Here is a 26,503-nt window from a genome sequence, read left to right on the forward strand (position 1 = left end):
TGGGCCCGTTCCATGGCATGGTGTCGGCCCCTAGGCGTCCACCAACCTCGCCCTTCCGCCTATTTATTCACGATCTCGGGAAAAACCTAAATACCCGAGCCAGCATCCACGAAAAGTTCCATCGTGGCTGCTATTGCAGACCCTAGCTTGGGAGGGTTCTGAAGCTCTTCCCGACACCCTGTCGGAGGGGGAGATCGTCACTAGAGGCCTCTACATCGCCATGCCCGCCTCCGAAGTGATGCGTGAGTATTTCATCCCTGGACTACGGGTCTATAGCAGTAGCTAGATGGTTGTCTTCTCCAATTTGTGCCTCGTGTTTATATCTTGTGAGCTGCCTATCATGATCAAGATCATCTTTATGTAATGCTACATGTTGTGTTTGCTGGGATCCGATGAATATTGAATACTATGTTGAGATCGATTATATACTTGTCATATGTTATTTGTGATTTTGCATGCTCTCCGTTGCTAGTAGATACTCTAGCCAAGTAAATGCTTGTGACTCCAAGAGGGAGTATTTATGCTCGATAGTAGGTTCATGCCTCTAGTTTTCTGGAAGAGTGACAATAACTTTTAAGATTATAGATGTGTTGTTGCTATTAGGGAGAAAACAACAATGTTTTGTCTAAGGATAATTCTGTTGTTTACTTTGCACACATTGCTTAGGGATTTCTATTTTCGTGCCCTCGGTTCCTTAGTTGTACTCAGTTTTCCCCAGCTCCTTAGTTTTTCCTCAGTTTTCCCCAGGCCCTTGTCTGAAACCCGCAGAAGGAGGTCGGACGGTAGGAAACCCGTTTAGTTGACCGTTCCGTGCTGACGTGTGGGGCCGCGTTGCGTGGGGGTGGTAGAAAGGGACCGCATGGGACGGGACGAGACCGCGTTTGGTTGTACGTGAGCAGGAGCTGGGTTCTGTCTCTCTCTGCCCAAATTGGCATATCGCTTTTAAGAGCACCATTTCCCCCTTTTTCTCTCAGTATTTTTTCACCAAACTATTATCAAATCTAGAGAAGCTTCCATTTCTGTCTTTCTTCAATTATTTGTTCCTTTTGTCCCTCGTTTTTTGCTAAATATGGCAGCAAATCTTGTACTTCCTCTGGTCCATATTAATGACCTCACCAAACTTGGTTTATATGTACTCCCTCCGTGCATGTATATAAGATGTTTTGATTTTTTCTTTAATTCATCTACTTTAGTTTGTATCTAGTCTAGGTTTTAGTGTGTAGGTTCACTCTTTTTAGTTTGAATGCAGTCCACTCTAAAACATCTAAGCAATCAAGGGCGCCCAACAATCAAGTATAGTACAATAGGGATAGATAATAGGTAGATAATAAGCTGCATACAGTAGCCAAAATAAGGTCTTAGGTTCTTGACAACACCAACATATTAACAACAACAAAATAAAAAGCTGCTTTGCAGCAGCAGCACACGTCCTGGACTCCGCCTACTCCATGTGGCTCCTCCTCCTCCAGTTCTTGCTCCCCTGACCCTTGATCTTGGGCACCATGGGCTTGAGCGGAGGCATGCGCCCGGCGGCGATCTCCACCCGCTGGAAGTTGCAGAGGTGAATGCCGAGCGCCGTGTGCTTGGCGCGGAAGGAGTAGCCGTTCACCGGCGAGCCGCCCTTGGGGAAGGTCCTTCCGATGTCCTCGGCATGGATGAGGAGGCAGTTGAAGTCGGTGCCGCCGAGTCTCCTAGTGCAGAAGGGGCACTTTTAGACACCTTTGGCGAAGTAGGAGGCGAACTAGCCGACCTGCAGCCTCCGCAGCACCTGCCGAGTCTTGACGTGCTCTTCCTCCTGGTCGCTATCGACGTCGCTGTCAGAAATCTGATCCATATCAAATGGAAAGTATGAGTGAATGAGTTGCAACATAACAAAGCTAGGAAAAACAGAGGCAACCTCAGTTAGATTGAACACAATTATATATCTACAGGGACGAGGTAAGCGAATCAAAGCTCATGTACAACAGATTTGTACACAGCAATGGTTCGCTGAACCCGCTCTGTACAAATTTGTGCCCAACGATTCAGCATAGGCAAAGAAACAAATTCCAGATCTGAATAAATTAACCGAACGGCCGAACCCCAAATCTTAACCCAAAATCTTAACTGATTGAGATCACATGATTACTTGCATAAATTAACCGAACGGCCGAACCTCAAATTTTAACACCAAATCTTAACTGATTGAGATCCCATGATTACTTGCATCATTCAAGAAGGGATTGAATCAAAATGGAATAAAATCGGTGCAAATATTAACCCAATACTCATCCTACCGACAGATCGGCAAGTAATCATGGAACCATCAAAAATATGGTTGAAAAAGCAAGGGAAGGGGAACAACAAGGGAGCAAACCGTAGTTACCTCGTTCCAAGGGTCTTCCATGCAGGTGTCGTAGGGGTTCGGCGGACAGTTGTATGGCACCACCTCATAGGGGTCCCATCCTGGCGGGATCTGACCGCCACCGGCGACAGCCTCCGATGCACCGGCGGGAGCCGCCAATGCACCGGCGATAGTGACAGCCGTAGAGGGGACGGCACCGAAGACGGAGGCGTCGTGGTTAGTGGGGACAGCATCGAGGACGGAGGACGGATTCGCATTCTCCTTTTCCATCGCCGGTAGAGGAGAGGGAGCGCAGAGAGGGAGAGGGTTTTTTTGCTTTGGAGAAGATGATGGGACGTGAGAGGCGGCGTTGCGTGAGGGAGTGAGAGTGACAGTGAGATAGTGGGAGGAGGCGAACAGGGAGAGGCGTCTATAAAGGCTAGGGGTCGTAAATGCCACCCGCGTCCTACGCGTGCACGGTTGCACGTCTGCATGTCTTCGACTTCTGCACAGCGACACACATCAACGATTGTACGTTGCACCGCGACCCGCGTCCTACGCGTCAACAATTGCACGTCTTCCACTTCTGCACCGCAACACGCGTCCTCGATTCTAACCCTCGAATGTTAGATATACTCTGGTATACCCTCGAGTCTTATACTAGCATTTTTTGTGTGCTCAGTTTTCCCCTTGAATGCTAATACTGGCTAGTGCAATATACTCAGTTTTACCCTCGAGTGGCTGGTCAACAGAGAGTCAACAAATGGGATTAAGCTATCTAATTGAGTCATTTCATGCACAAAAAATTCCAAAAAAGATAAAACCATATTGGCACTTACTCATGGAGTCTTCTTACGAGACCTGCCACGTTGGGAACCATAACTATCATACATAAATCAAGTTTTACCACAAATTGCCACTTCTCAAATCACCTAGTAGCCATGAAGGTGCATGGCTTTCCACAATAAGCCCTTCCCAAAACAGCTTTCCCCAAAACATACTTTGTCTGAATGAGGCCACAATTGTCACACTCATGTATATTTGTATTGCAAATAGTTTGAGGTAGGCCAAGATGGGTTTCATTGTACAAAACATGCATTTTCCATTTTTTAAATCTCATATTTGAATCCCTTAGTCTGTTTACTACTCACGTGCCCTTGGTTTCTTGATACTACTCAGTTTTGCCCTCTCCCTTCACAAATTCTCACAGGGGACGCCCAACCTTGCCCTGATTGGTCTAGCCATTGTCACGCGGATCGTGCCCGCCGACCGTTGATCGTATGATCTAACGTGCAGGATAACCCCTTTCTCTCTCTGATCGGGGCCACCACCCTCTCTCTCTCTGTCGGCGGCTAGCTTCCACCCTCTATTTGTATTATTTTTCACGCGCTAAAAATTATAAACTCTTGTAGGCATTCCTTTTATTTTAGGGAATATAGTTTGGGATATAGTTTTGGTTATTTGAAACGTCCCAAAAGTGGTATAATTTTGGTACAAACATGAGGCATACATATTTGTGGGATTTCGGTGAATCGATTATTTATCACCCCTCTAACAATTATCAACTTTCTTTAGCATTTCTTTTCTTTTAGGGAATATAGTTTTCGTAATTTGAAACGGCCCAAAAGTGGTATAATTTTGGTATAAACATGAGGCATACATATTTATCACCCCTCTAACAATTATCAACTTTCTTTAGCATTCCTTTTCTTTTATGCTGTGTTTGGATGCATAGAAACTGGGCATGGAATTGGAATTTGGGTCGATTCCGCAAATTCTGCCGTTTGGTCTGCGTGTTGAATTGATATGTGGAAAGCCCAACCAAATTCCGAGCCCCCCACGTCGCGTGCAAACAGCCCACAAAACTTTCCGAGGTCTCACCCTCGGAAAGGCACGGAAACGCGCAGCCTATCCCTTCGCTCCCGTCTCCATCCTCACCCGGCGTGAGCCCCGCCTCCCTCCCCCGCCGGCGTGTGCCCCTGCCTCCCTCCGCCGCGTGCTCCCTCCGGTGCCCCTGCCTCCCTCCACCCCGCTGCTCCTCTCACCACCCGCCCGCTCGGTCTCGGCCGCGGCAGGCACCGCTACCGCATCCCTGCAACCGTCGCGCACGCGGCCCTGCAGCCGCCGCCGCGTCCTGGAGGAGATCTGGCTGACGCCGGCCTGCCCCGAAACTCCACTTGGTGGCCGCCGTGTCCCTGCAACCGTCACGCGCACGACCCTGCAGCCGCCGCCGCGTCCTGGAGGAGATCTGGCCGGCGCCAACCTGCCCCGACGCTCCACTTGGTGGCCGCCGCCGTGATGGGATTCTGGCCACCACCTGCTCGAGCCATGGCGGAGGCTCCAGCTCGAGCACGCATGGGATGGGTGCCCTACTAGCTTCGTTCCGCCGGCTGCCTGTGGAGAAATTCCAAATTCCGTAGTTTTTCATCCAAACAGCTTTTGGAATTGCTTACACCCTTTAATTCCAACAACAATTTCCTAACACATCCAAACAACAGAATTGAATTCGGAGCCAATTCATTTCCACCTTAGATTTGGAATTTTAGTCCAATTCAATTCCATGCCCAGTTTCTATGCATCCAAGTTTTTGTGATATGAAATGGCCCAAAAGTGGTATAATTTTGGTATAAACATGAGGCATACATATTTGGCATATTTTTGGGATTTCGGTGAATGGATTATTTATCACCCCTCTAACAATTATCAAATTTCTTTAGCATTCCTTTTCTTTTAGGGAATATAGTTTGGGATATAGTTTTGGTAATTTCAAATGTCCCAAAAGTGGTATAATTTTGGTATAAACATGAGGCATACATATTTGTGGGATTTCGGTGATGCATTATTTGTCACCCCTCTAAAAATTATCAACTATCTTTAGCATTCCTTTTCTTTTAGGGATTATAGTGTTGGTTATTTGAAACGTCCCAAAAGTGGTATAATTTTGGTATAAACATGAGACATACATATTTGTGGGATTTCGGGGAATGCATTATTAGTCACCCCTCTAACAATTATCAACTATCTTTAGCATTCCTATATTCCCTAACACATATTTGTTTTGGTAATTTCGGTGAATGCACACACTAAACTTTGAAAACAACTACAAGTACATGTAACTGAATAATGGATTTGTAACAAGGGATCCCTTGTAACAACTTCTAGCTCCTCATGAGCAATGATAAGAATCCAATCGCAATTATACAACAAAAAAAACAACCAGCCATCAGATTAGCTTGCTTCTTCAACTCAATCAGCTGCCTTAACTGCTTGTTCATTTTCTTCGGTTCTTCCTTCACTTCCACCAGTTCTGCATTGGGAGCATTATGCATAATCGGAAGGGCCCTACTCGGAACGGCTCCTCTCTCCGCCGCATTCTCTACAGCAAGTCCCCCCTCCCAAATTGCGCTCCCCAACAGCACCAATTGATTCCTGCAATTGAAGCCTCTAAACATACACATCGATCCACTCGAAATGCCTGCATTTCTTCAGGATCTGAAAACAACAACGTGAACCCTAAATCCCAAATTCGAGGGAATAACAAGAAAATCGAGAGAAAACAGAGCAATTGGAGCGAGATATAACCTTATCCCCATCTCTATATGGCAAGCTCTCGCATGTAAGGTACTCACGTCCACGGTTGCCGTTGTCGTCTGTCTTACAGATCGACCGCTTCAGAGGCTCCTTGCGTGGGCAGTCAGGGCATCTTGTCAAAGACACGGGTCCATACTGCGGCCATGAAGAACGAGAGGTCGAAGAAAAACTAGACATCACCCGCCTGCCGGAGAAGGGCTGCCGCTGGCGGAGAAGAAGAATAATGGGGCGCGGGGAAAGAAAGGTGAAGCAATGGCACAGGCACGGGCGCGGGGCTGGCTCGGGCTCCCATTTTGTAACGGTCACCTAGGTAAGCTGCGGGTCCGGTGCGCTAGCATGGACAAGTTGTGGGTCCCACGATAATCTGGATAAGTGGAGACGTGTCCACGGCGGGGCACCAACAGCGGCCCCACTAACCGTCAACTTAACGGGATTCCTCCCGTCCGAGCTCCTTCTGCGGGTTTCAGACAAGGCCTAGGGAAAACTGAGGAAAAACTAAGGAGATGGGGAAAATTGAGCACAACTAAGGATCCGAGGGCACAGAAATAGAAAACCCCATTGCTAAATGCGATAATCTGTTGCTTGCAACTTAATACTGGAAGGGGTTCAGACGGTAACCGGAAGGTGGATTAGTAGTCATAGACGTAGTTGGATTACGTTCTATGTATTATGTTGTAATGCCCAAACGAATCTCAGAAGTAATCATCTTGTCATGTATGGTCTTTATTCTGTCAATTCCCCAGCTGTAATTTTTTCACCCAGCATGTTATTTATCTTTATGGAGAGACACCTCTAGTGAAATGTTGACCCCGGTACTTTCTTTTACACTGATAAAATCATCATGTTATGTTTACTTACTGCAAGCATTTTTCTCTTTAATTCCACTGCAAACAAACATCTCTTTCCACACCATACATTTAATCCTTTGTAATCAGCAAAACCGGTGAGATTGACAACCTCACTGTAAGTTGGGGCAAAGTATTTTGGTTGTGTTGTGTGTAGGTTCCATGTTGTTGCTGACGCCGGTAGTGCACCCTGCCACAAGTCAGCTAGCAACACCTTCAGAAGTCACGCATTTCTCCTACTGGTCGATTAAACCTTTATTTCTTACTGAAGGAAAACTTGTTAAAGTGCTCACCATACCATCCTCTTGGAGTTCCCCAACGGTGTGCAATACGCGGTCATCAAGCAGCTGCCAGCTTGATCGCTTGCTCAAGCTGATCAGATGAAGCCCTTTGATGCTGAGCATTTTCGGTTTGAAGCTGGATGAATTTGGAGGCAAAGTCCCTCACCATAGCCATTGTGGCTTGGATGGGATATGACGAAAAACAAGACAACAATTAGACATTGGAAATGACCATCAAGCCGACATTCGGCTGCTAACAGCCAAATATAGGCTCAGGGGCTATTTGGACAAGGACCATCTTCAAAAGAAAGAAAAATGCAACGACACTTACGTGTCCTTCGTGAGTTGAAGACGGGGAAGCAGCTGTCGAAGGATCTTCTTTCCCTTTCTTCTGTGCCCTCTTTGGCGGAGAAGGGCCAACTAGCGCCCATTCTGGCAGAGTTGGCTCTTCGGATTTGGTCGTCACCTCCTTATTGGAGCTGGTCTTCACCTTCTTAAAAGGTGGAGGAGCTACCTCCCCTTCATCACTATACGAACAGATTCGGGTACATCAGCAACATGGGTGAAAATTCATAGAGTAATCTAACGGCAGGAACAAGTGAAGACGCTTATGACTCAAACAACAGCTCATCCTCATCAGCGAGGCCGCCTGATGGCCTCATCGGTGGCTGAACAATCAACACCTCGGGAGTTGCACCAACAAAAAGAACACGATCAATATCATCGTCATTTTGGCCACTAGGACTCGACTCTGCCATATCGGTTAGTTCATCAACAAGTGCCCTCCGATGTTTGACAGAATGGGATTTGGCACCGACAGTTTTGCTTTCTTCTTTCTCTTTTTCTTCTCCTTCTTCTTCGGTGGCCTCGCTGTCTTCGAGCACCTCGACGTTTGTTTCAACATTACCGATGGACTCATCATCCACGGGTTCCTCCCCAGTTTTGGGTGCAGAAGGGTAACACCTTCCAACAGTAGAGGCCTAACAAGGCAAAGGACAATTCATCGGGTCAAAATAAAACCATCGAGTATATGCATCGTATCGAGTGTGGAATGCCAAAACAATCAATTCACCTCGGCCGGAAGATGATGGAGTTCATACGGATCTTCAAGAGCAACCAGAGGAATAGAATCTTCTTGACTAAAATAGGTCAAATGCCTAACTTTGTCTAAAATTTCCTTCTCGGACAGTTCTGCGGCGTTGATTCAGGTCACATCTTTGGAACCAGAGTATAACCACATCTGATCGGCTCTGGGCATTACTGGCTGAATGCGGCGCTTCAAGAACACAACATCAACTTCAGTACCGATCATTGTTTGGCCACCAGTGTTCTTCATGTACAAGACCTTCTCATACAAATCATCGGCTATCAGTTTTTCTTCGGCAGTCAAGGTGTTTCGTCGGGACTTCTTCGGCGCCACTTCTAGGACATCCGTGAACTTCGGCAGGTCGGAGCGATGTCCTGAAGCTAGCCGATCGCTAAGATAAACCACTTTGATCTCCCCCTTGGACAGACTCTTTCATTGGGAAGTTAATGTAATTAACTTCCTTCCGAACAACGAAGCCGACCCCTCCAATGATGTAGGGTATGCTGCCCCTGTTGTGGCGCTTGACGAAGAAAATCTTCTTCCATAGGCCCTAGTGAGGATCGATACCAAAGAAAGCCTCGCAGACCGTGATAAAAATTGTGAGGTGCATAATGGAATTTGGCGTCAGCTGCCAGAGCTGAATACCGTAAGAAAACAAGAGGCACCGAAGAAACTCATGGGCTGGAAGAGATAGCCCCCGAAACAGAAAAGCGGAAAACATAATAGTGAATCTGGCGGGGGGATTAGGATGGGAATCTGAACCTAGGAAGCAGACGTCCTTCTCGTCATCGGAGATCAGCCCTATACTTCTCATATTCTTCTCATCACGCTTAGGTATGGTGTATGTTGTCCAATCAAATTGGGCATCCCTGGCGGCGGTGGCAGTTTTCGACGCGGCAGCGGTCGCCTTCGAGCCCGTGGTGCTCGTGGCGGCGCCAGAAGATGCGATGTTCCTCTTCTTGCCCATGACGCTCGGGGACTTCTTCAAGTTTTCAGGACTTGGGCGCGGTAGCAATGGGAGGCTAGAGCAAAGGAAGCAGATGAGCAGAAGGGCACGAATGAAACAAATTAAATCCTAGATTCCTTTTATAAAGGAAATATTACTTTGGGTTTGGGCCATCAGATCCACACCGCTAAAAATGGGCCAAAATCTGGCTCTACACGTGTCGCAAGGCGAGATAAACCGACAGCCAATTACCCTCATTACGCATGATGGTCGAGGAAACGCCTCGGTTCACACGCAATGTACGCTCATTTCCAAACTGATTGCGCAGACGTGGGGCCGGCCCACTAGGTCACGTCCCGTCAATCTCGCCGCAGCGGTTGTCACTTCACTGATGACATCATCAAGATCATCGGCTCCTCCACCATGGAGCACCCGAATATTATCGAAACTTGAAGAAACTAACGATATTCCACCCTATCAATTTATAGCCTAGACATGACTACTTTGTAGTCATCCACATGCTCGGGGATACTCCCATCGGGAGCTCCGCGCACCCGATAAAAAGGAGGAAGCCTCGTTGATGTGGGCATTACCCTTCGGGTAACTAACATTGCCCTATCCTGTGCGGCCCAACTGGAGGCCCATGAAGATACCCGATGGCGAGGCGGGCCACTAGGACGGTGTTGGAGAAGATTCCTTGAAGAATGATGCGTGTAGTTGACACGTCCGTTGGGAACCCCAAGAGGAAGGTGTGATGCGCACAGCGGCAAGTTTCCCTCAGTAAGAAACCAAGGTTTAATCGAACCAGTAGGAGTCAAGAAGCACGTTGAAGGTTGATGGCGGCGGGATGTAGTGCGGCGCAACACCGGAGATTCCGGCGCCAACGTGGAACCTGCACAACACAACCAAAGTACTTTGCCCCAACGAAACGGTGAGGTTGTCAATCTCACCGGCTTGTCTGTAACAAAGGGTTTACCGTATTGTGTGGAAGATAATTGTTTGCGAGAGAAAACGAGTAAAAACAAGTATTGCGACAGATTTGTATTTCGAGTATTAAAAGAATGGACCGGGGTCCACAGTTCACTAGAGGTGTCTCTCCCATAAGATAAAAGCATGTTGGGTGAACAAATTACGGTCGGGCAATTGACAAATAGAGAGGGCATAACAATGCACATACATGACATGATAAGTATAGTGAGATTTAATTGGGCATTACGACAAAGTACATAGACCGCCATCCAACCGCATCTATGCCTAAAAAGTCCACCTTCAGGGTTATCATCCGAACCCCCTCCGGTATTAAGTTGCAAAGCAACGGACAATTGCATTAAGTATGGTGCGTAATGTAATCAACAACTACATCCTCGGACATAGCGCCAATGTTTTATCCCTAGTGGCAACAAGCACAACACAACCTTAGAACTTTCACGTCACTCGTCCCGAGTGTCAATGCGGGCATGAACCCACTATCGAGCATAAATACTCCCTCTTGGAGTTAAAAGTAAAAACTTGGCCAGAGCCTCTACTAGAAACGGAGAGCATGCAAGATCATAAACAACACATGTGTAATAACTTGATAATTAACATGACATGGTATTCTCTATCCATCGGATCCCGACAAACACAACATATAGAATTACGGATAGATGATCTTGATCATGTTAGGCAGCTCACAAGATCCAACAATGAAGCACAATGAGGAGAAGACAACCATCTAGCTACTGCTATGGACCCATAGTCCAGGGGTGAACTACTCACTCATCACTCCGGAGAGCGACCATGGCGGTGTAGAGTCCTCCGGGAGATGAATCCCCTCTCCGGCAGGGGTGCCGGAGGAGATCTCCGAGAATCCCCCGAGATGGGATCGGCGGCGGCGGCGTCTCAGTAAGGTTTTCCGTATCGTGGTTTTTCGCATCGGGGTTTCGCGACGGAGGCTTTAAGTAGGCGGAAGGGCGAGTCGGGGGCCGGACGAGGGGCCACACCATAGGGCGGCGCGGGCCCCCCGGGCCGCGCCGCCACGTGGTGTCGCCACCTCGTGGCCCCACTTCGTGTGTTCTTCGGTCTTCGGAAGCTCCGTGGAAAAATAGGCCCACTGGGTCTTCGTTTCGTCCAATTCCGAGAATATTTCGTTACTAGGATTTACGAAACCAAAAACAGCGAGAAAACAGAAGCTGGCACTTCGGCATCTTGTTAATAGGTTAGTTCCGGAAAATGCACGAATATGACATAAAGTGTGCATAAAACATGTAGGTATCATCAATAATATGGCATAGAACATAAGAAATTATCGATACGTCGGAGACGTATCAAGCATCCCCAAGCTTAGTTACTGCTCGTCCCGAGCAGGTAAAACGATAACAAAGATAATTTCTGAAGTGATATGCCATCATAACCTTGATCATACTATTTGTAAACATATGTAGTGGATGCAGCGATCAAAACAATGGTAATGACATGAGTAAACAAGTGAATCATATAGCAAAGACTTTTCATGAATAGTACTTCAAGACAAGTATTAATAAGTCTTGCATAAGAGTTAACTCATAAAGCAATAAATCAAAGTAAAGGTATTGAAGCAACACAAAGGAAGATTAAGTTTCAGCGGTTGCTTTCAACTTGTAACATGTATATCTCATGGATAATTGTCAACATAGAGTAATATAACAAGTACAATATGCAAGTATGTAGGAATCAATGCACAGTTCACACAAGTGTTTGCTTCTTGAGGTGGAGAGAGATAGGTGAGCTGACTCAACATAAAAGTAAAGAGAATGATCCTTCAAAGAGGAAAGCATCGATTGCTATATTTGTGCTAGAGCTTTTATTTTGAAAACATGAAACAATTTTGTCAACGGTAGTAATAAAGCATATGAGTTATGAAAGTTATATCTTACAAGTTGCAAGTCTCATGCATAGTATACTAATAGTGCCCGCACCTTGTCCTAATTAACTCGGACTACCGGATCTTTGCAATGCACATGTTTTGACCAAGTGTCGCAATGGGGTACCTCCATGCCGCCTGTACAAAGGTCTAAGGAGAAAGCTCGCATTTTGGATTTCTCGCTTTTGATTATTCTCAACTTAGACATCCATACCGGGACAACATGGACAACAGATAATGGACTCCTCTTTAATGCATAAGCATGTGGAAACAATTATTATTCTCTTACGAGATTGAGGATATGTGTCCAAACTGAAACTTCCACCATGAATCATGGCTTTAGTCAGTGGCCCAAAGTTCTTCTCTAACAATATGCATGCTCCAACCATGAAGGTGGTAGATCTCTCTTGCTTCAGACAAGACGGACATGCATAGCAACTCACATGATATCCAACAAAGAATAGTTGATGGCGTCCCCGAAACATGGTTATCGCTCAACAAGCAACTTAATAAGAGATAAAGTGCATAAGTACATATTCAATACTACAATAGTTTTTAAGCTATTTGTCCCATGAGCTATATATTGCAAAGGTGAATGATGAAATTTTAAAGGTAGCACTCAAGCAATTTACTTTGGAATGGCGGATAAATACCATGTAGTAGGTAGGTATGGTGGACACAAATGGCATAGTGGTTGGCTCAAGTATTTGGATGCATGAGAAGTATTCCCTCTCGATACAAGGTTTAGGCTAGCAAGGTTATTTGAAACAAACACAAGGATGAACGGTACAGCAAAACTCACATAAAAGACATATGGTAAACATTATAAGACTCCATACCGTCTTCCTTGTTGTTCAAAACTCAATACTAGATGTTATCTAGACTCTAGAGAAACCAAATATGCAAACCAAATTAGCAAGCTCTAAGTATTTCTTCATTAATGGGTGCAAAGTATATGATGCAAGAGCTTAAACATGAGCACAACAATTGCCAAGTATCAAATTATCCAAGACATTATAGCAATTTACTACATGTATCATTTTCCAATTCCAACCATATAACAATTTAACGAAGAAGAACTTCGCCATGAATACTATGAGTAGAGCCTAAGGATATATTTGTCCATATGCTACAGCGGAGCGTGTCTCTCTCCCATAAAGTGAATGCTAGGATCCATTTTATTCAAACAAAACAAAAAAACAAAAACAAACCGACGCTCCAAGCAAAGTGCATAAGATGTGATGGAATAAAAATATAGTTTCGGGGAGGAACTCGATAATGTTGTCGATGAAGAAGGGGATGCCTTGGGCATCCCCAAGCTTAAACGCTTGAGTCTTCTTAATATATGCAGGGGTGAACCACCGGGGCATCCCCAAGCTTAGAGCTTTCACTCTCCTTGATCATATTGCATCATACTCCTCTCTTGATCCTTGAAAACTTCCTCCACACCAAACTCGAAACAACTCATTAGAGGGTTAGTGCATAATAAAAATTCACATGTTCAGAGGTGACACAATCATTCTTAACACTTCTGGACATTGCATAAAGCTACTGGACATTAGTGGATCAAAGAAATTCATCCAACATAGCAAAAGAGGCAATGCGAAATAAAAGACAGAATCTGTCAAAACAGAACAGTCCGTAAAGATGGATTTTATTAGGCCACCAGACTTGCTCAAACGAAAATGCTCAAATTGAATGAAAGTTGCGTACATATCTGAGGATCATGCTCGTAAATTTGCATAATTTTCTGAGCTACCTACAGGGAGATAGACCCAGATTCGTGACAGCAAAGAAATGCTGGAACTGCGCAGTAATCCAAATCTAGTACTTACTTTTCTATCAAAGACTTTACTTGGCACAACAAAACATAAAACTAAGATAAGGAGATGTTGCTACAGTAGTAAACAACTTCCAAGACACAAATATAAAACAAAAATACTGTAGTAAAAACATGGGTTGTCTCCCATAAGCGCTTTTCTTTAACGCCTTTCAGCTAGGCGCGAAAAGTGTATCTCAAGTAACATCGAGAGATGAAGCATCAACATCATAATTTGTTCTAATAATAGAATCATAAGGTACCTTCATTCTCTTTCTAGGGAAGTGTTCCATACCTTTCTTGAGAGGAAATTGATATTTAATATTACCTTCCTTCATATCAATAGTAGCACCAACAGTTCGGAGAAAAGGTCTTCCCAATATAATGGGGCAAGATGCATTGCATTCAATATCCAAGACAACAAAATCAACGGGGACAAGGTTATTGTTAACCATAATATGAACATTATCAACTTTCCCCAAAGGTTTCTTTTTAGCATTATCGGCGAGATTAACATCCAAATAACAATTCTTCAATGGTGGCAAGTCAAGCATATCATAGACTTTTTTAGGCATAACGAAATACTTGCACCAAGATCACATAAGGCATTACAATCAAAATCTTTGACTCTCATTTTAATGATGGGCTCCCAACCATCCTCTAGCTTTCTAGGAATAGAAGTTTCAAGTTTTAGTTTCTCTTCTCTAGCTTTTATGAGAGCATTTGTAATATGTTTTGTGAAAGCCAAGTTTATAGCACTAGCATTGGGACTCTTAGCAAGTTTTTGCAAGAACTTTATAACTTCAGAGATGTGGCAATCATCAAAATCTAAATCATTACAATCTAAAGCAATGGGATTATCATCCCCAAGGTTGGAAAAAATTTCAGCGAGTTTATCACAAGCGGTTTCAGCGAGTTTTAGCGGTTTCGAGTAATTTTGCGCGCTTTGCACTAGGAGTAGAAGCATTGCTAACACCAATTATTTTACCATTGATAGTAGGAGGTGCAGCAACATATGAGTCATTAGCATTGCTAGTGGTGGTAATAGTCCAAACTTTAGCTACATTTTCTTTTTTAGCTAGTTTTTCATTTTCTTCTCTATCCCACCTAGCACGCAGTTCAGCCATTAATCTTATATTCTCATTAATTCTAACTTGGATGGCATTTGCTGTAGTAACAATTTTATTTTCAATATCCCTATTAGGCATAACTTTCGATTTCAAAAGATCAACATCGGAGGCAAGACTATCAACTCTAGAAACAAGAATATCAATTTTATTGAGCTTTTCCTCAACAGATTTGTTAAAGGCAGTTTGTGTACTAATAAATTCTTTAAGCATGGCTTCAAGTCCAGGGGGTGTATTCCTATTATTGTTGTAAGAATTCCCATAAGAATTAGCATAACCGTTACCATTATTATAAGCATATGGCCTATAGTTATTACTAGAATTGTTCCGATAAGCATTGTTGTTGAAATTATTATTTTTAATGATGTTTACATCAACATGTTCTTCTTGGGCAACCAATGAAGCTAATGGAACATTATTAGGATCAACATTAGTCCTACCATTAACAAGCATAGACATAATAGCATCAATCTTATCACTCAAGGAAGAGGATTCTTCAACGAAATTTACCTTCTTACCTTGTGGAGCTCTTTCCGTGTGCCATTCAGAGTAATTAACCATCATATTATCAAGAAGCTTTGTTGCTTCACCAAGAGTGATGGACATAAAGGTACCTCCAGCAGCTGAATCCAATAAATTCCGCGAAGAAAAATTTAGTCCTGCATAGAAGGTTTGGATGATCATCCAAGTAGTCAGTCCATGGGTTGGGCAATTTTTAACCAGAGATTTCATTCTTTCCCAAGCTTGAGCAACATGTTCATTATCCAATTGTTTAAAATTCATTATGCTACTCCTCAAAGATATAATTTTAGCAGGGGGATAATATCTACCAATAAAAGCATCCTTGCATTTAGTCCATGAATCGAGTACTATTCTTAGGCGAGAGATAGCAACCAATCTTTAGCTCTTCCTCTTAGTGAGAAAGGAAATAATTTTAATTTTATAATGTCACCATCTACATCTTTATACTTTTGCATTTCACACAATTCAACAAAATTATTGAGATGGGCAGCAGACATCATCGGAACTAACACCGGAAAATTGCTCTCGCATAACAAGATTTAGTAAAGCAGGTTTAATTTCAAAGAATTCCGCTTGTAGTAGCGAGGTGGAGCAATAGGTGTGCATAAGAAATCATTATTATTTGTGCTAGTGAAGTCACACAACTTAGTATTTTCAGGGTTGGCCATTTTAACAGTAGTAAATAAAGCAAACTAGATAAAGTAAATGCAAGTAAACTAATTTTTTTGTGTTTTTGATATAGCAAACAAGACAGTAAATAAAGTAAAGCTAGCAACTAAGTTTTTTGTGTTTTGATATAAGTGCAGCAAACAAAGTAGTAAATAAAATAAAGCAAGACAAAAACAAAGTAAAGAGATTGAGAAGTGGAGACTCCCCTTGCAGCGTGTCTTGATCTCCCGACAACGGCGCCGTAAATTTGCTTGATGCGTGTAGTTGACACGTCCGTTGGGAACCCCAAGAGGAAGGTGTGATGCGCACAGCGGCAAGTTTCCCTCGGTAAGAAACCAAGGTTTAATCGAACCAGTAGGAGTCAAGAAGCACGTTGAAGGTTGATGGCGGCGGGATGTAGTGCGGCGCAACACCAGAGATTCCGGCGCCAACGTGGAACCTGCACAACACAACCAAAGTACTTTGCCCCAACGAAACAGTGAGGTTGTCAATCTCACCGGCTTGCTGTAACAAAGGGTTTACCGTATTGTGTGGAAGATAATTGTTTGCAGAGAAAACAGTAAAAACAAGTATTGCAGCAGATTTGTATTTCAGTATTAAAAGAATGGACCGGGGTCCACAGTTCACTAGAGGTGTCTCTCCCATAAGATAAAAGCATGTTGGGTGAACAAATTACAGTCGGGCAATTGACAAATAGAGAGGGCATAACAATGCACATACATGACATGATAAGTATAGTGAGATTTAATTGGGCATTACGACAAAGTACATAGACCGCCATCCAACCGCATCTATGCCTAAAAAGTCCACCTTCAAGTTATCATCCGAACCCCCTCCGGTATTAAGTTGCAAAGCAACGGACAATTGCATTAAGTATGGTGCGTAATGTAATCAACAACTACATCCTCGGACATAGCGCCAATGTTTTATCCCTAGTGGCAACAGCACAACACAACCTTAGAACTTTACGTCACTCTGTCCCGGTGTCAATGCGGGCATGAACCCACTATCGAGCATAAATACTCCCTCTTGGAGTTAAAAGTAAAAACTTGGCCAGAGCCTCTACTAGAAACGGAGAGCATGCAAGATCATAAACAACACATGTGTAATAACTTGATAATTAACATGACATGGTATTCTCTATCCATCGGATCCCGACAAACACAACATATAGAATTACGGATAGATGATCTTGATCATGTTAGGCAGCTCACAAGATCCAACAATGAAGCACAATGAGGAGAAGACAACCATCTAGCTACTGCTATGGACCCATAGTCCAGGGGTGAACTACTCACTCATCACTCCGGAGGCGACCATGGCGGTGTAGAGTCCTCCGGGAGATGAATCCCCTCCCCCGGCAGGGTGCCGGAGGAGATCTCCAGAATCCCCCGAGATGGGATCGGCGGCGGCGGCGTCTCAGTAAGGTTTTCCGTATCGTGGTTTTTCGCATCAGGGGTTTCGCGACGGAGGCTTTAAGTAGGCGGAAGGGCAGAGTCGGGGGCCAGACGAGGGGGCCACACCATAGGGCGGCGCGGGCCCCCCCTGGGCCGCGCCGTCACGTGGTGTCGCCACCTCGTGGCTCCACTTCGTGTGTTCTTCGGTCTTCTGGAAGCTCCGTGGAAAAATAGGCCGCTGGGTCTTCGTTTCGTCCAATTCCGAGAATATTTCGTTACTAGGATTTCTGAAACCAAAAACAGCAGAAAACAGGAACTGGCACTTCGGCATCTTGTTAATAGGTTAGTTCCAGAAAATGCACGAATATGACATAAAGTGTGCATAAAACATGTAGGTATCATCAATAATATGGCATAGAACATAAGAAATTATCGATACGTCGGAGACGTATCAAAGAACAAGACAGAGAGGAGCCGAACAAGGAAAGTTTAGAGCTAGGTCTTTTGTAAACCTAGTCGTACACGGACATATCTCTTGAGACCTGGCCTCCTATATAAAGGCCAGGAGAGGGGCTGCCGAGGGACAGAATCAATCGTAGCAACTTTAGCCACCAGAAGTCTAGAGCTAGGTCGCCGTAGCACTTAGCCTCTCGACAAGATCATAGCCGAAACCTTCGGCACCCCATTGTAAACCCAATATTCTCATAATCAAGATCAGACAGGCAGGACGTAAGGGTTTTACCTCACTGAGGGCCCCGAACCTGGGTAAATCGCTCTCCCCGCTTGTCTGTCAACCGATGTCTCGTGTGAGCCTACATGATTCCATCAACCCTAAGCCCCAATCGGAGGGCATTGCCGAGGAGTACCCTCGACAATTGGCGCCGTCTGTGGGAACCCTGTCGGCACAAGATCCATCATCGGCAGATCCAGTCATGTCGTCGGCAGCTTCGTCGACACCTTCATCGTCATCATCGCCAAGTTTAGGAAGCCCGATTCGATTCGGCTCCTACGAGTTCACCCCGCATAGCGACTCTTCTCGCTCGACTTTCTCAGATCTACAAGGAAACATGGAGATGACGTTCGGCAGCGTCCACTACAACGTCAATGCGGAAGGAGTCCTTTGACTACTAGAACCGTATGCCCCCAGGACAGCTAGGAAATCACCACCACCGGCCCCGGGGACAAGCACGTCATCATCAGTCGACCTTTCGGCTGGCCTGACGGACTCGACAAACTCGTCCTCGCCATCAACCCCTCGGTCGACGTCTTGAATGTCAGTTGGATCCGATAACCCCGTATCTTCAGAGATGACCTCGTACTACTGCTTGAACTGCGACACCAGGCACGGGTTGGGATCGAGCGACACACCGTTCATCTGCAGCGCCCAGTATTCATCAGGAGAGGACAGTGTCGACAGCGTCATCAAGGGGGTCACCTGGAAAGCGGCGCACCACCAAGTTTATGCCGCCAATAACACAAGAAACGCAAGGAATAGGGGAGATGGAGATCACACCCCTCGCTCCAGCAGGCGGCTAAGTTGTGAAAACATCGCCAGTAACAACAACAGCGATTACACCATCGCGGAGGAAGAGTGGGCAGCAGCGAGAGCAGACGTGCTTAATAACACAGCACTCTCTGCTGGAACTTCGGTTGGGACCCTCAATGCCTATCGCTCTATATTGGAGAAAAACCGGGAGCGTCTGTCGAAAGAGCAAGCCACCCTCAAGAAACGTCTATTCGCCGCAGAACAATCTAGCGAGCGACGAAGGGGCTCGCGAGGAAGCGCCTCCCGAAGCAGTCAAGGCGTAGGGAAGCACCGATCAAGGTTATCCAGGCTTTCGGAAGATGATGCTAGAGAAATCACATCGAACCTGTCCAAATCCTTCATGACCACGGACACCGCGGGTATGCTACGGCCGAAAACCGTCGAGGGAGAAACCGCCAATCTCGCGGCGTACCTCATCAATCAACGACCCGAAGGTTCTATGGTCAAGCTCACCGGGGCGCCTTAGAAAGCCTCGCAATATTAGGGGACAAATCCCACGGAAGGAAAAGACCACGTTACAGGCCAGTGGTTCAAAGCATCGCTCGAGGGATGCTCGAGATGAAATCACCCAGAGTAGAATCGATAAAGCGAGGCGACGACGCGCCGCTAGGGAGGAATACGACAGTGACGCCTCGGATGAAAGCCAAGAATACGACGGCGAGCTAAGGGGGGCCGATTGCTTAAGCTACAAGATCCGTGAAACGATGCCGCCCATAAAGTTCAAACCTACCCCCACTGACACCGCTAAGTACGATGGACAGCAGGATCCTAGGTCATGGATAGACGATTACCTACAGACTGTGATCCTACACAAGGGAAATCAGATAGCAGCAATGCAGTGCTTGCAGCTTTACCTGAAGGATTCGTCACGAGCTTGGTTGAGAGGCCTGCCAAAAGGTTCCATCAAATCATGGGATGACCTAGTGGACGCTTTCGTCGCGAATTTCCAAGCAACATACAAGAGGCCTGTTGGGATTGAGGAATTACGACATTGCCAACAGAAGCAGAAGGAGTCGATGCGCGCATACATCGGAAGATTCACCAAGCTCCTTAACGCTGCCGAAGACGTTTCTGTCGACAGAGCAATCGATGCTTTCAGCGATGGCATCCGACGTGAAACCTACATAGAGGAGCTTGGGCGTAAGTAGCCGAAAACTATAACCAAGTTAATGGAAATCGCCAATAGCTGGGCTGATGGCGAAGACAACGTACGAAGGCCACGACAGCGCAGTGACGACGAAGACAACGATCAGCCGAAGCACGACTCGGGTGAACGAAGGGATCGCCATAAGAAAAGAAAAGACCACAGTTACGACGACAATAACCTGGTAGCTGCGGGGTACTCCGATCGACAGGACGATCGGTACGACGACAGGCGAGACGATCGACAGGACGGCAACCGGAACAACTCTAGAAACCGTGGCAATTACAAACCACAACCACAGAGGACTCCTGAGCTACCCTTTGCTGAACAGATAAATGCTCCCTGCTACCTACACTGGTACATTGACTCTAAAGACAACAAGAAGAACTCAAGTCACCTACTCAGAGATTGTCGATAGTTCATCGAAATGCAGAAGCTCATCTAGCAGCAGCAACAGCCAACACCACCGCCACCTCCACCTCGGCACCGAGTCCAAGCAAGCTCAGCCTCATAACCCCAACGAGTCGTTTCCACCACCACGTGGGCAGATGAGCATGATCCATAGGACAGGTGTTTCGAGAAGGGAAATGAAGAAGCTCACCCGAGAAATCAATCTGGCAGAAAGCATTATGGCCAACAGTCCCGAATATATCGAGTGGTCATCTCAGAGCATTATGTTCAGCAGAGCAGATCACTCGATGACAATCCCAAAACCGGGGCACGCTGCCTTAGTAGTCGAGGCGCAAATCAGAGGGTTCAAGATGAGCAAAGTTTTCATGGTTGGCGGAAGTGGATTAAACCTGATATTCGTTGACATAATCAAAAGTATGGGGATCACTATGAGGATGCTAGAAGAGACAGACACTTGTTTCCATGGGATCCTCCCCATTTCACCGGCGTACTCTCTTGGCAAAGTCTACCTGAATGTCGTCTTTGGAAAATCCGACAACTTCAGGAAGGAAAAGATCGAGTTTGAAGTCGTAAACTGGGAATCGCAGTACCACGCTATACTCGAAAGACCAGCTTATGCCAAGTTCATGGCTGTGCCGCATTACGCATACCTCAAGATGAAAATGCCTGGGAGCAATGGGACAAAAATCACAGTCTATGGAAGTTTCTCACGCTCGGACAATTGTGATCGTGACATTCAGAGGATCGCTGCGAAGTTTGGGGTAAAGCTGGAAGTTGTCGATCTTCCTTCAAAGTCGTCGGCACACGATAGTAAGGAAGACGAACGCGTTAGGCAGACGAAGAAAAAGCCAGCCGATCTTGCCCCAGAAGCTTCGACACTAAAAGCTTCGGCAGCTGATGGCACAACAGTCATAGAAGAATACAAGACACTGGCAATCACCGCCGGGACTCCTGGCGAAATCAACAACGCTTCTAAAATCGCTGACGCGACGGACAAGCTAGAAGATAAGAAGAACCCTCCTCTTGCTTAAGCGGACGGATAGTATTTAGTTTTCTCTTTTCAACAGTGCTCTTTTTCGCCCCTTAGTTTCTTGCCTACTCTATTAACGAGAACTTAAGTTTTGTTTCTTTAAAAGCATTGCAGTAATTCGGAACCACATCATCATAAACCTTGTTTGCGTATCTCGGTGAACATTGGTGCGATGAAGAACACGCCCAAAGATTGCATTCCGAAAAAGCCTCTGAAATTACGAGTGCTAAAGGATGCGAAATCAACGGGGACCCCGCTCTTTTCCTTTGCTATAGATGCCTCTAAGAGTGTCGCAAATAGCAAGAGTCAGGAAACACGTATATTAACGACCCACGTTCGATACTTTACTTATGGAAGCATCAAAGAACGACGGTGTCATCGGCAGAGCTAGTGCTACCGATATATTCAGGAGCTGCTGTCAGGTCATACATCGGTTGAAAGCAAAGTTGCACATACAACGGGTTTGGCATAACATGGTAAAACTGCATGTATACGCACCTACCGATAAAAATAGGTTTAAACCTAACAATCCAAACACTCGGGTGTAGTAAGTAATCAAGTATTCTATTTACAATAGGGACACAATTCTGAATCACCCTTGTGGAGTTTCTTTCTCTTCAGATGCCTTCGAAGTCTCTTCAAGCCTGTCAACAATTATATTGGAAGGTAGTCCCACCTTCGGGTACAGCGGCTCCAAATCGCCCATCGCGTTGGCAATTGCCAGCAGGTTTGCCGAAGGATAACGCGCGAGAACGAGGGCAAGTGTGAGTCTAGCTCCTGCAAAAAGTTGAGCTGAAACCAAGTCTCGGATTTTCTTGGTGTTACTAAACTCTGACATCAAAGTCAACAGCGTGGGAGGAACTGCGTTCAAAGGAAACATCGTCTTCCATATTACTCTCAGCCCTTTGTAGCATTTGTCGAAGAAGCGATGGACCTGCTGGACCCGATCTTGGAACTTTGCGACAGTCGAAGCCTTCGAGTGCTCTTTCCAGAAAACCTCATCCGACGATGATAGCTGAGTCAACGCGTCCACACGTTCGTGAATACGCTTGTTCTCTTCAGCAGGGTTCAGAGCTATCACTAGCAGAGGAAACAAGAGAAGTTAAGACGATGCATTCCGTAAAGAAACAAGGAGTAAAAGAACAAGGGGGCTTACAGTTCAAACTCTCTGTGGCCTTATGTAATTCAGTAAGAGCGTAGCGTTCTACGTCAGCTGCAAGCTCGCTCTTCTTTTTGATGATAGCAGCCAAGGCGTAAGTGCTGCGCATATCCTTTTCCATCTGTGTGATCTGATTCTTCATCTGTTGGAGTCGATCACTCTCAGAGACATCACACGAAGAATCATCAACAAATGAAGGCACAGGGAAAACCTGCAAGACATTCTCAAAGGGCATGATGGATTGTTTGGATTCAACATTGAAAGTTACTCCCATCGGGAGAGTGCAAGTAAAAAATGTCGTAATAAGAGTGCACTGGCAACATTGCCAGCGTGGAATTTATTACAATCACAAAAGTTTCATGGTAGGACATTGTTTTAATCGAACTAAGTTACAAAAATCATGGGGCCTGGGTCTGGTTCGACAAGCTCGGACCAGCTGACGACTTCTTTGCGGAAAATAGCTCAAGAAGCTGGCGAGCACACTTGAGAGCCGAAGTTTTAAAGGCACCCAGGTCGACAAATTGCCCATCTTGCTCTTTCGGTAGCTCTTTGGACATCTCCTCAATATTGGCTTTGAAGCCATGACCCATCATGAGCTGAAAGGCTAGGAGGGCGCCATAGGTACGCGAAGTACGTTTGAATACCTCGATAACCTCCTTGGTCTTGACAGCGAAAGCGTCGATCAGCTGCCCCAAAGTCTTGTCTTGACTAATCTTGGGGAAGATCATCGAGTGCATCCGCGTCATGGCTCCCTTGCCCTTCTCGAGGAGGTCCTGCGTAAACCGATGCGAAGCAAGAGTCATCGACAAAGCGTTCGCCGGAGAATTGTCTGGAAGCTTATCCAAGGCTTCGGCAGGGATATCAGAAGCCTCTGTGAAGAACGAAATAAGAGGAGTTTATTAACGAAGGATTGAATTTGCAAAGTAATAATTGACAGGAAAGCAGAAAGGGAGTTACTAAGCAAAGCCAGGGAAGACCGGCGAAGAATATCATCCTTTTCAACCGCCCAAGCTTCAGCGGCCAGTCTGGATGCCTCTTCGTCCTTCAGCTTCTTCTTCAGCCCCTCAAGTTCCTCCTTCAGGGAGTCGACTTCCTGGCGGGCTTCGGCAGCTAGTTTTATTGCGCCTTCCAACTTCGAGGAAGAAGACTTGACCTCCTTTTGCAGTCGAGCCTTGTCAGCTTCCAGGGAAGTGAATTGGGAGGCAAAGGTCTCCAAAGAAGATATGAAAACTCTCAAATCCTTAAGAAAAGGGAAAAATAGATATTTGATGAAGGATCACTAATCAAGGCACATTCAGGAAAGCTTGCGTTGCGACAGAAAAAGACTTACAGGTTTCCCTGAAGGAGGAGTTGCGGCAGCAGCAGTCGAAGGAATATCTTTCCCCTTGGAGAGGGAGGAAGCAGTCGATATCTGGGCCGCGGGGACTGCAGCAGGGGCCGAAGCCTCGGAAGCTGCAAGATTCGGCAGAGCGGCACCAGATTTGGCCTTCTTAGATGGAGGCTCGATGAAACCTTCGTCACTGCAAAAAAGAAAATTGGCAGAAGTTAAGAAAAGAATGTGAATGATAAGGATATAATACGAATTCTGGGAAAGGAAGCAAGGACTTACAGATCGAAAAGATCATCTTCGTCGGCAAAGCCGCCGGATGGTCACTTCACAGGCGAAGCTCTGGCATCCTCCGCAGCTGCATCAACAAAGGCAGCATGATCAGCGTCATCATCACGCATTGACCCCGCTGTGTTGCTAATATCGTTGGCTAGGGGTGGAGGATTGGTAAAGTCAGCTTCAGAGTTCATCGGATCATCGCGTTCATCCTTTGGGCTTGTGTTTTCGTCAGTATGAAATGCAACAGGGGCTGAGGAATCTCTTCCCTGGGAAGTATCATCTGACAGGTCTCACAAGTTTCCAGGAGCTATGGGGATCTGTCGAAGAAAAGCAAGTAAGAACAATGATAGTCATATTGATCAAGGGAAAACAGCACAATAAGAGTATGAGGAGGAAAATTTACCTCCATTGGCGGATGATCAGCATCAAAAGGTGGATGGGGAGATATCAGCGGAATTGAATCTTCCTGGCTGAAGAGAGTGAGTCGTCGAACTTCATCAAGTAGTTCCTTTTCGGATAGTTCAGCAATATTTATCCTAGTCTCATCCTTCGGACCCGAATATAACCACATCGGATGATCCCTAACCATGATCGGCTTAACCCGATGCTTCAGGAACACAGCGGCTACCTCTCTACCTATCATGGTCTAGCCATCGACTTCTTTGATCCGAAGAAATCTGTCAAATAACTCGTCGACTGCTGGATTTTCGTCGGGAGAAAGGATGTTCTTCCATGATTGCTTAGGTTTGGCTTCAAGAACATCGGAGAAACGAGGAAGCTGGGATTCGATTGTTGAAGAATCCCTAATGTAGAACCACTTCAGTCTCCACCCTTGCACGGATTCTCTCATCGGAAAGTTGAAATAATTAACTTCTGAGCGGGCGACGAACCCAACTCCCCCGATGACAAAGGGTCCGCTGCTACTGCTGTATCTTTTTACGAAGAAATTTTTCTTCCACAACCCAAAGTGAGGCTCAATGCCCAAAAACGCTTCGCAAAGGGTGATAAACACAGCAAGGTGAAGGATTGAGTTGGGGGTCAATTGCCACAGTTGGATCTCGTAAGTCCGTAGAAGGTGATGAAGGAACTTGTGGGCAGGGAGCGAGAGACCTCGGTACAAGAACGACAAGAACATCACGGTAAAACCAGCGGGAGGATTAGGCCGTGAAATTGCACCTGGGAGAATTACATTCCGCTCGTCGGGAGAGATTAGACCAAGGCTCCGAGCCCTCTTTTCGTCATGCTTCGTGACGGAGGACGCCAGCCAATCGTCGGGGTTGGACCCAGCCGTGGAACTTGATGGCGCTGGCGGCGCCGGAGCTGGAGGAGGAGCGTCTAGAGCGCTTTTCTTCGATGGATTTGAAGAAGCCCTGGTGGCGGTGGTGGGGTTCTTCTTCTTCACCATTGTTGGATCTAGAGAAGATCTGGAAGCGGCGACGGCGCATCGGTTATGAGTGAAGAAGATGGAGGAAGGAGAAGAGGACGCAAGAATGATGTGTGAGAAAGGGAGAGCTTGCTCCGAAAGATTATAAAAGCGAAAGGAAACCTGAAGACTGCGTGGGCACGTGTCATAATTTCCAATTAATTAAGAGGACCCTTTCTTCATCATTGATCGCGGAAATCGAGGAGACGTCTTGGTAACTGTACGAGAGTAGCGGATATTTCTTAAAAACAGAACCACGCAGAAGTAGGATGGGCCCAACGGGTCGTGTCCTGTCAGTCAAAATTGTAGTATTGATAATGTCATCAGTGACGTCGTGAAGACCGCCGAAAGCATCCGAAGGAAAACGGAAAAGTATCGGATGGTTGACTTGAGTCCACGCACGGATCGCAAGCATCCGCACCTAGACTCGAGGGCTACTCCCATCGGGAGCGCTGGACGCGCACCCAATAAAATGAGAACTCGAAGATATTCCTGTGAAGAAATATTTGAAGAAAAGGATGGAATGTTCAGCTCGAGTCTGCACCCGGTCACAAGCGCCCGTGCCCAGACTCGGGGGCTACTCCCATCGGGAGCGCTGAACGCGCACCCGATAAAACTTTTTTGCACTGCAGGATCATGCCCGGGGACTTGATTCTGTGTAGGGTGATACGTCTCCAACGTATCTATAATTTCTTA

Source organism: Lolium rigidum, chromosome 7 (assembly GCF_022539505.1).
Source record: "Lolium rigidum isolate FL_2022 chromosome 7, APGP_CSIRO_Lrig_0.1, whole genome shotgun sequence".
Taxonomy (NCBI): domain Eukaryota; kingdom Viridiplantae; phylum Streptophyta; class Magnoliopsida; order Poales; family Poaceae; genus Lolium; species Lolium rigidum.